Source organism: Argentina silus (genome assembly GCF_951799395.1).
Source record: "Argentina silus genome assembly, chromosome: 14".
NCBI classification, from domain to species: domain Eukaryota; kingdom Metazoa; phylum Chordata; class Actinopteri; order Argentiniformes; family Argentinidae; genus Argentina; species Argentina silus.
In genome coordinates, this window is record NC_139668.1 from 12,999,448 (window position 1) to 13,012,476 (window position 13,029).

Below are 13,029 nucleotides of genomic sequence, written 5' to 3' on the forward strand. Positions count from 1 at the left end.
TGACGCGAATTCTGCCACTGATTATGTAACAGATAGATAGATAGATAGATAGATAGATAGGTACTTTTTTGATCTTAAGGCGTTACAGCAGGTCTCCTGGCCTCCACTGATACATCCCACAATAGCAGAATTGTCCTAGAACTTCTGCAGATGGCAAGTATCTGTATTGTGTGAGGTATAGAGGGTGAAGAGGAAGGGAGCCAGAACTGACCCCTGGGGGGCACCAGTGCTGCTCACCACCCAGTCCGACACACATCCCTGCAGCCGTTCAAACTGTGGCCTGTTGTCAGGTAGTTCGTAATCCAGGAAACAATGGGGGAGTCCACCTGCATCCTCAGCAGCTTATTCGCAAGTAGTAAGGGTTGTATGGTGTTAGATGCACTGGAGAAGTCAAAGAATGTGACCCTCACAGTGCTGCCAGCCTTATATAAATGGGAGTGAGCTCTGTGTAGCAGGTAGATAATGGCATCATCCACACCAATGTCTGCCTGGTAGGCAAACTGTAGGGGGTCCAAGGATGTCTTCACCAGGGGCCTCATGTGTGCTAGCACCAGTCTTTCCATGGTCTTTATGATGTGGGATGTCAGAGAGAGCAACATTCATATTGGTGTGGACAGACTCGAGCCACAGTAAATGGTAGCCCTTATTTGCATGTCAATGAAATAGAGAGAAAATTACAGCATGTTAAATGGGCTTATTAGAGGGTTGCTGTAAATGTTAACGCTCCAAAAATATTGAATTGCCGAGTGGTAGCTTTTGGCAGTGAATGAAGTATGTAAGGTCTGCAGGCTAAGTGATTATTATTGTAGCTTGCACATTCGAAAATTCGATTACAGTTTTTTTTTTTCTTTTCTTTAATAGAGCTTGATGAAAGTGTTAAGTAGAGAATTGTCCCAAAAGGTAGCCTTCTTGTCACTCTGGAAGTGATGCTGCGGAGGGCTGCATGGGCAATCTGCTGTGCCCTCATTTTATCTGATTTGCATGCTAGAGAGAATTAGGTAATTGGCATTTATGCAGAACAAAAAAGGATCTGCTCTTGGAAAAAAATAGATTTTTTTTGTATCGTAGAACCAAATGCATTTCTGTCTGGCCTTGAATACATGTGCGTGCGTGCGTGCGTGCGTGCGTGCGTGCATGCATGCATGCGTGTGTGTGCGCGTCCGTGTGTATGTGGGTGTATGGCCTATGGTCTGTATGTCAATGTGAACTATACAGCATCTTATGACCGTGTGTGTATGCATGTACATTCAAACTTTAAGACTGTAGAGCATGGAGTCAAAGTGCTTTGGCTCTTGATGCGGAGAGCAGCCAGATTTATACTCTTCTGCCAGTATTCGAGCAGCACATACAGTAGTGTGTATAGCATGTTCCCACATCATGTTAGATACAATGTCGTGAATGTCAGTGCTCCAGAGCTTCATCTGCCGTTTCTCCTCCTCCGAACCCCTATATTGAAATATGGCATAGGAACAGCCAGGCTTGCCAACCCACCAGAATCCTCTGAAATTGCTCTTCTCAATATTGCACGCCATACTAGTGCCATTTGAAAGCTCAGTTGAGAACATATTTTCTCCTTGTCATTATACAGCGCAGTAATCCAAGACGGAGAGAGGGCTTTGCTTCTGGTTAATGGTTGCTATTAGCCATGTTGGTTTATGCCTCAGAAAGGGAGAGAGCAAGAGGGAGGGAAAGAGAGAGACAGAGAGAGAGAGGGTGAGAGATATGGAAAAAGAGAGAGAGGACGATGGCCCACTCAGAACTGCACTTGAACGGGGTTTGAACAGGCGTTATCTGACGCAGGCAGTGCTCCATCCTGTATACTATGTAAACCTATCAGCCTTGTGTTTGTGTCGAATCCTATTAATTAGAGCAAGAAGGCTGTTTGAGTTCAAATATTTCTGGAAGTCAATCTATTTTTTCAGCTGATATCGCCGTGAGACAGATGTTAAATTACTGCCGCATAGCATTTTAACTTCTATTTTTTTTAGGGTGGGAGCGTAGGGCAAGAAATGTGCCATAGAAAATGTGTGTTTCTCACCCAGGGTGAAATAGCAGAAATATGCAGCTTTTCATTTTCTCATTTCTCAATTTACACTGACGTGGAGAGAAGCTGTTATTATATTAGCATGATTATCTTCTCTTTTAATGTGGACTTCTTCGCTTGTGAGTTTTTTTTGATCTGGCTTGTATTTGATGTCCAATTTATTTCATCAGGTTTTCTTGAAACAGAATGAAGGATTTTGCTGCTGGTCAACATTGAAATAGAAAAGTCTCTTTCTAATCAGCATAACATAAACCCTACAGGCTCTCTCATCTTAGTCCTTGAACCAGTTTGTCGTACAGATTTTGCTACTGGACTTGGAATCAACATTAGATGACTGATTGTAACGACAAAGCTTTGACAGTCTAGCTATTATTACTAATTAGTGTTCCTATTATTATTAGGAGGGGAAAGAAAGCAAATGGGCGCCATGACAAATACCCTCTAGCTGCCTCTCCCAAACCTGAGTGACTGTATGTGTGTATTGTGTGTGAGTGCATGCGTGTGCGCTGTGTGCGCTGTGTGTGTGTGTGTGTGTGTGTGTGTGTGTGTGTGTGTGTGTGTGTGTGTGTGTGTGTGTGTGTGTGCGTGTGCGTGTGCGCTGTGTGTGTGTGCGGTGTGTGTGTGTGTGTGTGTGTGTGTGTGTGCTGTATGTGCTTGAGCACTGCACAGAGAGGGCCTGTTTGTGTTTGGGTTCATGTTGAGATCTCCTCCCTGTTTCCCAACATATAGCCTATGCACGCTGAGGCGCCTGGCTGTGTTGTACAGCACAGTAGCCTCACACAGACAGGCATGGCTCCATGGGACCGTGTGGTATCTGGTGAGCTACGGCAGGGTGGAGACCACGGCCAGCTACCCTCCTCTGACCAGCTCTGTTAGCGGTGTTAGCGGATTTTGCAGCCGAGCTCAGGGCCAGCCAGTGTTCTGCTCTGTGGTCAGTGGTTAGCTCAGCTCAGCCAGGCCCCGTTTCGAGAGAAAACACTCTGGCCAGTATCAGCGGAGCGGAGCCACAGAGACGCAGCCACAGGTCATACATGGATGCTCTGGCCAGAGAGAGGAGAGAGGGGGGGGAGAGAGGGAGGGGGGGCTGTTCAGCTTTTCACACCCAGTAGTAGCAGGTTAATAAATATAAAAATACCCAGCAAGAGCACAGACGTGTGTGTGTGTGTGTGTGTGTGTTTGTGTCATGTGCATGCATGTGTGTGTGTGTGTGTATATGTTTTCTTTCTAAGGCAGAAAATACCCAGAAAGAACAAAGTGTGTGCGTATTTTTGTGTGGGAGAGAGATTCTCATCTCTTGTACTATGAAAAGGCCTCTAAAACCTACGAATCACAGAGAGGAGGACAGTCAACCATGGTTGTCTGAGCCCTCTGGGGAGAACCCCATGTCAGGGCCAGTGACCTATCCTGCTGACCTATAGATGCAGGGAGAGGACAGCCTGTGTGAAGAGCTGACAGCTGGTTGGTTGGCACGTGGTGGCGGCCGTAGACAGTTGACGTCATGGCTGCATCAAAGTTACTCATCTCTCCATGGGCTCCCCAGGCTCACCAGCTGTGTGTATGCTCTCTCTCTCTCTCTCTCTCTCTCTCTCTCTCTCTCTCTCTCTCTCTCTCTCTCTCTCTCTCTGTGTTATGAGCACTATCATAATCCCTGTTTTTCATCCCCTGTGCTGTTTAGTCACAAGGGGAAGAAATGGATGTTGTGGTCTTGGTGGTCCAAACCTCAAGTTCTGTATCATATCAAGGTTGTTGGTTGTGTTGAGTTGAATGTAGGTACAGTAGCTGAATTCCCCAAGGTGTATTGTATTCTTAGCAAATATTTTTTTATTTTTACGAGTGCCCTGCTTTTGTAAGAAGTAGCCAAGAGCTTTTGAATGCACATAATGTTACATATATGACAAGCTGTTCTTTGATAATCCTGTTTTTGGTCAATACATTCTAATCTAATCTAATCTAAATGTATTTATGTCAGTATGAACTTGAGCTATGGATCCACATTGTAACCTTTCTGATCAATTGCATAAAAGTCCCCAAGGCTGTGGGGAGTGTAGTAGAATGCCTCTCATCAGTCAATCTTCTCTCAATTTCTACCTCTCCCAATCAAATGGATTGATTTGTATAGCACTTTCTCACCTCTCTCTCTCTCTCTCTTTCTCTCTCCCTCTCTCTTTCTCTCTCTCTCTCCCTCTCTCTACCCCTCTCCCACCCTCTCACAGGGCTTAGGATGGACCTTCCCTCACCCTACAGGATCCAAGCTTACATGCCCAATTTCATCTATAGCGTTAAATCCCCAGACTGTTCTGATCATTCCTTGCCACTGCTTAAAACCACAGATCCTAACAGTAAGCTTACCTGCTTCCTGTGTCGCCCCCAAAGTGGCCCAGCCTAGCAGGGAACCTTGGTTTGTTTTGAACAACCTTTATGGATCTATTTTATTCTCTCGCTGCCCAACAGTCTCCAAGGAGTTGTATTTTTCTCCCAGGCACTTACAGTAGATGGATCGGAGCATTGTGTGCTCCTTGAAAAGGAGTGGAGGAGTAGTGAGCAACTGAACTACGGAGCTACTCCATGTGCAGGCCTACTGTGATCCAGATGGGTCACACGAGTTAAAGAGACATTCTGAAAAAAAGATATATATGAAAAAATATCAGTTGACGTGATGGTCGTTTTGGCAACGTATCATTTGAGTGACTTTTTACATATTGAGCAGGGTGGCTCAGTTGTTATTGCTCATAATAAACACGGGTTGGTTTACTACTTCTCCGTTTTTGAGCAGGCTATTTTTCTATGCTAACAAGCAGATGCAGAGATGTTCTCCCAGTTTTGTTCAGTCCTTCCTCCATCAGTGACTCATGGACGAGGCTGTTGTGGTGGATTGGCTGTTGTCTATGCTGCTGGATATATAGGGATTGTCAATAAGGGTTGGTTGTGGTGGGGTAGGGGGTGGAGGTGGGGGGGTTGAGGAGCACTGTCCCTGCCCTGGCTGCCTCCTCCCTTTGGCCCTGCTTCAGCCCCCTCCGGCCCTCCGGTCCCCCGGCCTCCGCTGACCAGCTGGGTCCAAATTACAGGGAGCCGAGCCACACTGGCACTTTATGTGCAATTCCACTTTTTATTGGGAAGCAAGATTGTTTTTTCCCCTCACAAATTGTATTTTGTTTGTGTTCCCTCCTGCAACCCATCCTCGGCCCCCTCAGAAACAGCCCCGATGCTATTGTGTTTCAGCAGATATCACCCTGAATGAATACTTTTTGTGATGGACGACCAGAATAATATTCTTCTCTTTCTTACTGGTGTACTCCTTTTGGTGTCATGACCGACAAGAGTTACCGGGGTCTGTGACCTCAAATTAACTTAGTAATCAGTTTATTTCTCTCCATCCTCCTGGAAAAGCAAATTGAAGTCTCAGGGATGGATGCACAGTCTATATAGAGCGGCATCACAATGACCTTCAACCATAGACGGGGAGAGGATGCTGTTGATGTTAGCAGGAGTGGGCAGGTCACAGTGCATCCTTGCCAATCTATGGGGAATGAGATATGTTTAGTTATGTTTCAAGATAAGGAGTATAGGCTATAGGCCAGAGCATTGCCCATAACTATGAGACGGGCAAAAATCCAGTCAGATCCAGATCTTTTGCCTTGGAGCCCCCTTGGGGTTGGGTTGGTTTAAAGACTCCCTGGTGTGCTAGCATTTCACTACTGTGACTGGAAATGCAACAAGACAAATCTAATCTTATTTTACAGGAAGTTACTCATAGCTCCCTTTTGGGCAGATTTAAACAGTGTTTGAAATCCCGTCAAGAGACCTCAAGAAATACAAAGGCACCAACAGCATTTTGTACTCTGTTCATCTTCAAATATTTCTTCCAGTGAAACATTCAGCTGTAGTTTTTTGGTTATCACCCCCCCCTGATCTGGAGTTCAGTGATCTGAGGGGAGTATTATTCTGTGTGTAGTTTCTTGGTATATTACTTTAGACATTTGGTGTATGAACTGTCCGCTGCGCTGAACAATATCATCTTGCACAAAACGATCGGGAACATTGATAAATCCTTCATTGCACTGAGAATTTAATATCTCAAGAAAGGACATTTCAAGTCCGGATATCTATTTTATATTCCTAAATGGCAACTGGGGGGAAATAGACTTCAGAATCGGCGAGGTCTATTATAATAGAAAAGGAGAGAAAATAGTCACTTTAAAAATGTATACGGCTTCAAGCGTAATAGTGTAAGTAATTTGTTAAGTGCTTATAACTCCCTTGCTAAAGTTTCCAAGATGTCTGCCTCAAGCAAGCTCTTAATTAGCATATTAATTTTTCAGAATGGCTTTGAGGAGCGCTCCTCAATTTCCCTATTCCATTTTTTTTCCTTAATGTGAAACATTTTTTTTTCTCTTCCCTCCCAGAGTGCATTTATGGGAGTTGAGGCGTCATTGCGACTCAGATTCCTATGGAAGTTTGTAAGGGAGGGAGGTGTATCTGGCTCTCTGGGGTCCCATAATAACCCATAAGCTGCTCCTATCAATCTTCATAACTGTACAATAATCTATTGACTAAGGGTGGGAGTGTAAAGCACATCTAATCATGATGATAAAAAAGAAAGTGTGTATTGCCTCCGTTTGTCAAGGTAGAATATTGCCTTTTCTGCCGGGCATGTCGTAAAAAAAACAACAACAAAAAAACAACAACATCATTCTATTGAACAGTGTTTATTTGTTGCCAGATGTAATGCTGTAATGGTTATGTAAGGAGGCTCGATTGTAACCCCAAGATGAAATCAACATGGTCTTTGATGTAAGGTGATTGTAGAGCAGAGCGCTATTGCTTTGAAGCCTTATAGGACACACTATGTTTACCGTACATCAAGGTGCATGCTGCATACGTATTTCAAAGCAGCCTCTATGCCTTGTGTTACATCAATATCAATTCTCCTTTGGTGAAAAGGAGGCTTTAAAAACAGCACTCTGCCAGAGCAGGGCCAGAGCAGGGCCAGAGCAGGTTTCTTTACACCAGTCTCATAGTGGTGATGAAGGCTTATGCTTGGATAGGTTATGTGTTCCAGCCAAGGAATGACCCTATCGCAGGCTGACCCCAGCTTGACCCTAAGGATTACTCTCCCGCTGATGTTCACACACACACACACACACACACACACACACACACACACACACACACACACACACACACACACACACAGTTACAGTCACAGTCACAGTCACAGTCCTGGTCCACTGACTGAGGGGTGGGTGGGCTGGGTTCCCAAAGGCAGCTAGTGTATCCAGCCAACCTGGCAAATGGAACTAATAAGCTAATTGGGAGCCCTCAGTCAAACAGCGCTACGGCTGTCAATCAGGGTTAGCGGCCGCCGCCCAGGCGCCGCCTGTTTGCAGAGTGCATTTGAATATGTGCATTAAAATTCCCCCTCGCAAATATGGACAAATTGGAGCTCTGTGGCTAAATTTAGAGAGTGTGAATAGAATGTGGCAAGCGCGCTGTCGCACTGTCACTCAAGCCAGTGACACACGCCGTGCATGAGCCGAAGAAGGAAAGAAGGAGCTTTTTCACTCACTTGCATTGTCAGCTGCTTGGAAGCCCCCCCCCCCTCCCCCCCTCCCCAGCACCCATGGTAGAGTGTATGAGGGCTTGAAGAAAGGTCCATGTTTAAGGACCTTGGCAATCAGCACTGGGTGTGTGATGAGAGGATGGAGGTATAAGGAGGAGTATAGATAGAGAGAGAGAGAGAGGGGGGGGGGGGGGGGGTTCATTATCTCACTCTAATCAGTCGGGTCCAGGCCAGCCATAAAGACGCCAAGCAGATCGGGATGTTCTGATTAAAAAGAGGCTGAGTCTCCTAAGAGCGTCTCGTCTCGTCCTTTTCTTGCATAGCTTATTTTGTGGAGAGCGAGAGCGAGAGAGAGCAGTCAGCCACAATCACGCCTGTCGTCAACCACAATCACCATGGAGAGCTGTCACTTAATCAGAGCAGGTAAATAAAAGTAAACGTCATCGTGGACCATTTCACTGGGGGTGGGGGGGGGGGGGGGGGGGGTGGTTGGACCCAACAGGTGTTCCTCCTCTTCTTTTTCTCTCCTCCTCTCCTTCCAGTCTTTTCCCTGACTATTGTTAGACCTAACCTGCCACATCTGGACCATACACAGTAGAGTATCATATCTCATACAGTATATCATACAGTATCTCATACAGTATCTCATACAGTATCTCATACAGTATATCATGCAGCTAGCATGCTGGTTCCATTTGGTTAGTGGTGCTGTGCTCGCAACATTTGGGTTGTGGGATATGGTCCCTGCATTTGTGACATACTGAATGTGTATGTTACACTTTAGGTAAAGCGTTCAGTTATAATTATGGTCCTCTGTGGCACAGTGGGTAGAGCATGGCGCTAACTACGCTTAGGTTGTGGGTTCGATTCCCGCTGGGACCATATATACCGAAATGTATGCACTCACTGCAATGGAAGTCGCTTTGGATAAAAGTGTCAGCTAAATGGCATATATATAATTCAGCGTTCATCACTGTAGCGCCATGTAAGACTTGTTATAAGCATGTATATATAATATGTAATGCATGACTGCATTGTGATGTCTTCGAATGCGTTCTTCTAATATTGATCCTGACCTATTATCAGCTATTTTACTGTCAGTCAATGGTTTTTTCTTATAGACCTACATAGCATATTAGATTATCAAGACATATATGATGACATTCTAAGGTATCATACTTGCTATAATGAGTTATAATGCATTATATGCCTTATAGAAAGGGTTACTGTATGTGCTAAATGACCAATATATACTGCAAGTATTAGTTAAGCCCCCCCCCCCCCCCCCCGTCTGTTTATTCCTTTGGTCGTCCTGTTCTTTGATAAGCATCCGTGTTTTAGGGCGGTTTTCAGTGCAGCACATCTAATGAAAGATCTTAATTAGATCGCAGCGCTGCCCAGAGGAATATAGATGCAATAATAAGTCGTTGTTCCTATCTCTCTCCTTCAATATGATGAAGCTCCAGGACACTGTCCGCCTCCATCATCCCTTGTCTGTTTGTTTTTAATGACGGTATAAATGAACTTTTAAATCCTGCCTCACTCTCAAGTCCTGAGGTCCGGCTCTGAAGTAGTTAATGCTATTCCTAGAGAGAGTCACAGCCCGTGGCCATCAGTTTTAGCCCAGAAGCCTCAGCGCCGTTCCTGATTGCCAAAGACCACAAGGAAAAAAACACATTGATTTGATGACATTTCATGGCTCCGTGTTTATGGAAATGTCAGTAAAATGTTCTCACTTGCACTTTGATTCATACCATTGATTTGACCTCGCCACCAGCTTCTACTATTCTCAGGATGACATCTATGCTGCCTGTGCTTGAGTTACCAGCTTGCTTGCTTGTCAAATTAAAGACCCCTCTTGATCAGTCCTGGGTCGAAATTCTTTTGTATTAAAATGTTTGTAGGTATAATAATGCTCCAAACAGTATTTGATTATCATTTCAAAAGAAATAGATCAACACCACTACTTCTGTTTGAATTATTTTGTATTACTTGTATACAGTAGTAGTAGTATTCATAGTATTTCATTCAATATTATTACTATATTACTATGACTACTACTATAATACTATTTCGACCCTGGTCTGCTCTCCTTTATTAACAGAAGGGCAGATAGAGATAACCTCAAGAGGAGTGGTATGCTGGATGTAGTCTAAACCTCCTCATGATGACCGCCCACCTCTTCTGCAACGGCTTCATCTTCTGTGAAACAGCCGACCTGTTTCTCTCCTATTGTAGCTGCCGTTTTATCAGCACCTCACAGCCCTGGCAGGCAGAACACCAGCCGTGTGTGTGTGTGTGTGTGTGTGTGTGTGTGTGTGTGTGTGTGTGTGTGTGTGTCTGTGTGTGTGTGTGTGTGTGTGTTTGTCTGTCTGTCTGTCTGTCTGTCTGTCTGTCTGTGTGTTTTTTGTCTGTCTGTCTGTGTGTGTGTGTGTCTGTCTATGTATGTGTGTGTGTGTGTGTGTGTGTGTGTGTGTGTGTGTGTGTGTGTGTGTGTGTGTGTGTGTGTGTGTGTGTGTGTATGTGTGTCTGTGTGTGTGTGTCTGTGTGTGTCTGTGTGTGTCTGTGTGTGTCTGTGTGTGTCTGTGTATGTGTATGTGTGTGTCTGTGTCTGTGTGTGTGTGTGTGTCTGTGTGTGTGTGCCAGAGAGAGAATCTTTCACTGACAGGCTGATAGCTGACATTCTCACAGAGGAGGGTACTGTAAGTAGGAAGGGAGGCAGGAGACATTTGGAGACCCACAGAGAAGAATGATCAAGCTCAGTTCATGAAAGGCAACAAGGCCAAAACAGCAGCATCAGCAGCACCAGAGACTGAGGAGAAGCCCCCCGCCAGAAGCCCCCCACCTCAGCTCAGCGCCAACACATATATGAAAACACATCGCCTTCTCTCCATCACTGTGCGTGCTGCGGGTCTCATTCCCATTTCCATGCTCGCCTCCAGAGACACCTTTTCATATTCATGGATTCGGCTGGGGAATTTATGTTCTTGAGATTGCCAGAGAGGCCCAGATCTTCTGCTTGCAACAACAGTATTTTTATACCCTAAGCCCTGGCTTTAAGCACTGTAGCCTCTCAGGTTAGACAGGAGGAGGAGGAGGAGGAGGGGGGGTTAAGGCTTGTTTAAGCCCAGGCATTGTTTCGTGTTAATTTGTTTGTAACACCTACTGAACGTCTCATCTCGTCTCGTTTTGTCGCCGCGCGGCACGAGCCTCCCTCCCTCCCTCCCCGCCGCTTCACAGATAGAGCCTTTTCAAATTTGTACAAATAATGAGGTGCACCGGCGTACTAACTGCGGGCGCCGGATCCGCAAATCCCCTAGCGATAAGAGCAGAGGCTGTTTCTCCTGACGAGGCGTGTCGTTACCATCCATTACTTCAACCTCTCAGTCCCGGGCCTCCGGCTGAATGATTCTGTTAGCTCCTCTCTCTCTCTCTCTCTCTGCGACACCTCCTGCTTTATGGCACTGTTCATCACCTGACAGACACAAGCCTACAAAAGCCCCCCCCCCCCCCCCCCCCACCACCACCCAAATCCACCTCCCTTTCCCTCACCTGTTTCAAAATGTGTCCAAATCGGGGCCGTAAAGTACCTGCCTCACAATAGTATACGTTCATTCTTATTTTTTTTTTTATTTTTTTACCATAGTAGTAACAATCTGAGCCATGTTTACTTTAATGATGCTTTTGCACATTTTTGTGAGGGAAATTGAAGCTAAGTCAAGGACACAGCCCAGCCCAGCCCAGCCCAGCCCAGCCCAGCCCAGCCCAGCCCAGCCCAGCCCAGCCCAGCCCAGCCCAGCCCAGCCCAGCCCAGCCCAGCCCAGCCCAGCCCAGCCCAGCCCAGCCCAGCCCAGCCCAGCCCGGGCCCCCTCATGTCCTCTGTCACCGGCATGTGTGGAGATAGATGAGTGTTGACTTGATATATACTTTCATACCATCTACTTGTTCTTAAACTCCCACCGATACGGCTGTTTGCAGCTCATGCTTCAGTCCTCTCCTGAGTTTCTGTGATGTCTAATTTGCTGAAAGACTGTTTGAACCAGACTGTATGCAAATGTGTCAACTGGATAAGGGGGTGGAACATCAGCCCACACTCTGAGGACAGCTGGAGTCATATGGGAGGAGAGAAGAGGAGAGAGAGAGAGAAGAGGGGAGTCAGAGAGAGAAGATGGAAGGCCTGTTGTTCGTTCATGGAGGAGAGAAATGGACAGAGTAATTGCGTTGTTCCAAGGCCTGAGAAATGCCTTCAGCCACTGGGGCTACGCTGCCTGTCAGGGAACATAAAGACCACGCAAAAAAAACCTCAACACTCTGTAGACAACCGACCAGCCCCCTGAAAATGACTGGGGGGAGAAAAGGACAGGCAGATTATCTATCAAGGGGAAAGGCGATGAAACAAACCACAGGCAGGGAGGGAAAGATGTCGGGCAGACAGAGGGGAGGCAGGCCAGAGAGATGGGGACTGAAGTGGCGCTGGCCTGTGTTGCTGCTGCTGCTGCTGCTGCTCCTTCCAAATATGGCAGGCGGGTGATAAATGTGAGTGATGTTGATGGATGCCCTTGCCGCTGCTTGCCGTCCGTGGTGTTGGGCTGGTTTTTGCGGCCGCTGATGGGTACAGCTCAACAACCCTGGGTGGCAGGGGGCAGGGAGAGTGATGTGCTCCCAAACACCGGCCCACTAGCTGTTGTCACACACTGAAGATTTGCTGCTCAGGTGCCAGAGTGTATAGATCATAATTAGGCCTATAGCCATCTTGTATACAGTATGTGTATACAGTACTTGTTTGTGGTGTTGTGGATCAACTGGAGCTAAGCTCTGTGGAACATTACAGAAAATAGATTTTATAATGAACTATCCTTTCTGTGTGCAGTAAGTAAATAGATAGACCCAGACCACCCCATGAGTCTGAACCAGCGGATGAGCTAATTGTGGTTTCCTTTAGTGACAAATGAACCTCATACTGTATGTGGCAGAAGACACACGCACACACACACACACACACACACACACACACACACACACATACACACACACCGACTCCGACTCCCATGTTAGAGGGAGTCTGTCCTCCGGTGTTCATATTTCTCTATGTAATTAGTGGATGTGCTGTAGATGGCTAACGTTTCATTAGGGAGGAGATGAACACTGCCCATGTTTATTATGACTGGCTGATTTCTAAAGGAAAACCTGCATTTACCTGCTCTATGCATTCTAATTATTTACCCTGTAGTCTCCTGTTTTTTTTGTTGTTGTTTTTTTCCCCACATCATTCCTAGGATATTGTCCTCTCTGTGTTATGGTGAGGCTGCTGTGGCTCTCTGTGTGTGAGACTGAATGTGTCTAAGCTCAGTGTATAGGGAGGTAGTGACAACAGCGTGTCAGGCCACAGCAAAGTGTTCCCAATGGACACACACGCACGCGCACA

General features: G+C 46.1%; 1 protein-coding gene across 2 annotated transcripts in view; it reads left to right on the forward strand.

The window, feature by feature from the left end:
* Positions 1-13,029, forward strand: part of msi2b (musashi RNA-binding protein 2b) — a 177,872-nt gene that overhangs the window by 34,383 nt on the left and 130,460 nt on the right. The gene's annotated exons all lie outside the window — the stretch shown is intronic.